This window comes from Penaeus monodon, chromosome 19, assembly GCF_015228065.2.
Source record: "Penaeus monodon isolate SGIC_2016 chromosome 19, NSTDA_Pmon_1, whole genome shotgun sequence".
In the NCBI taxonomy this organism is placed as follows: domain Eukaryota; kingdom Metazoa; phylum Arthropoda; class Malacostraca; order Decapoda; family Penaeidae; genus Penaeus; species Penaeus monodon.
In genome coordinates, this window is record NC_051404.1 from 14,021,669 (window position 1) to 14,023,889 (window position 2,221).

The 2,221-nt window shown below is 37.3% G+C and overlaps 1 protein-coding gene and 1 pseudogene across 1 annotated transcript in view; both read right to left on the minus strand.

Moving 5' to 3' along the window:
- Positions 1–1,258, minus strand: part of LOC119585068 — a 15,302-nt gene extending 14,044 nt beyond the window's left edge. The window contains exon 1 of the mRNA XM_037933686.1: positions 1,144–1,258. The gene's annotated coding sequence lies outside the window, so the exon portion shown is untranslated. The remainder of the gene's footprint in view (positions 1–1,143) is intronic.
- Positions 790–2,221, minus strand: part of LOC119585070 — a 2,916-nt pseudogene continuing 1,484 nt past the window's right edge.

The following is a 2,221-nucleotide window of genomic DNA, read 5'->3' on the forward strand; positions in this document are numbered from 1 at the left end:
CAAAACTTCCATCAATGACCATAGATGTTTGGATAAGGAATAACTTGTAACCATTTACATTGTTATATCTTCCTGCTTCTGGTTACACTAGAAATTCTAGATTCCCAAACTGAGAGAACCGTAAATAACATGCAATGGATACTGGTCAAATTTGGACATAATATCCGCTGTTGATAGAGTAGTGGCGATTGTACCATAGAGTGAAAAAAAGAAAAATATATGCACAAGGGTGACAGCACACTTCATGTTGTAAAAGGAAAGGTGATAAAAGTACAAAAGCATTTTACTATCAAATTTTTGCCTGCGTTCATTAGGGCGCCATCAATACGGTGAGCCTTCCGCAAGGGGATATACTCGTGCCTTTTAGCTGATAACTGTAAACAAATTCTTTTGCATGGCGGATACTAGTTGTGGTGGGAGAGGACTTTTGATTAGCAGTTTTCTTAATAATACGTTTTCATTAGGGTTCATTAAAACAATCAATGTAATAATCATATTGATGGTAATTAGTACTAGTAATAATATTTGTATTACTAGTAGCTGTGGTATTGATGATAATATGATTAATAATCACGAAGATAGCAAGGGTAATTTTGATAATCATAATGATTGAGATACCAAGAATAGGCGTTATCTGCGACGTCAAACCTTTCATGTGCTGGCTAATATAATATAAAATGGTAATTGATATCATGATCATTATAAGTATGTTAAATGCCATATGATAGAGAGAAACAAGATGATAAAAATTAGAAGACAAGGAAGTGAGACATTTACTATGAAAAAATATATTTGTTTTTTTGCAGTGACACATAATACCTATTAAACCAAAATTACTTTTGTTATGTCATTTACTTTTAAACCACTAATATTGTTATAGCTTTATTATTCGTTAAGAAAATTATGATTATATCAATTATAAAAGTAGATAATAGTAATGACAACCGCATTAGTAGTAGTAATTCTTATTATACAATGTTGCCTTCAAATTTCTACTGATGCGTGAAGATAGTGGTCCACCTTCTCAAAATATAGTTTAGCCGTATTTGTGGTGTTAAATGAGGTATTATAAACGAGAGTGTGAGTGAAACGTCCATGTAAAGTATGCAAAAAATTATCCAGTATGAAAGGATATCTGCTTACGTCAGCAGTCCTTAGGAGATGCACCATCTGCACGTGATCGCCGCCTTCTGTCACCATTTTCGTCATGTCTCCCATGTTAGTGACACAGAATTCGAACTCAAATGTGGGGTCAAAAACTGAAAAAAATATATGCAACAGCTCTTCTACCCCGTTCATTTGTATCGAATAACCGCTTTTGTTTTTCATTTGGAGCTCCTCATCAATGGGCTTTACATAACTTTACATTACATAGTTTCGTGGCGTTTCGAGAATCATATCCAGCAGCGTGAGATGACACCCAAGGTACTGAGAAGAATTGCCTTTCCAGTAGCTCCGGGTGTTAACGGGGTGCATGCTGCGGATACTGTATGAGTCCTGCTCGAGGCCTCCATACACTAAGACGTCCACTAGCGCAAAGTTAGCGATAACTGTGAAGGCAGAGTTGACGGTGATGCCCTCTGCACGACACCGTTTGATAAATGCAGTAGTAGTTTCGGCGTCTAGGTTCCGTGTTAAATATAAAGTCCTTACTTCTTCCTCTCTCACTGCCTTGAAAGTTTTTTTTAATAGTGTTTCTTTTCTGGAGTGCCTCATAGTCTCCTACCAACTTAGTGCAGAGTTTCGGATCACTTTTCACAAATGCCACTTTTATTATTTCCTTTGTTTTTTTCATCCAAAATGAACAACCCGAACTGGTCCTTGTCATCGACGTGTTTTTCAGCCAAAACGTCTTGGAGGATCTGGACGAGAAAGCCGCAAATGATGGTGATCGTAGTGCCGTCGGTGATAGCATGATTAATGCCCAGGAAAAGCGAATACAAGTGAGGATATCCTGAAACACCTCCACCTTGTGCAGCATCCGGTGAAGAGTGTGATTTTGGTTTCAACTTCACGCACCACAAGGGACCTGTCTGCTTATTGAAGTTATAACTGTATAGTTTAGCGTGCACATCTTCGTCCATTCCGTCATCTGAAATTAACTAATGTAAATGTTGATCAATTTTCACATCTTATAATCCTATAATCTAACATACCAGGGACAGTTTCAACCATCGCAGAACACTTAAACAAGTGCATAGAGGCCTGCAGAATGTTCATA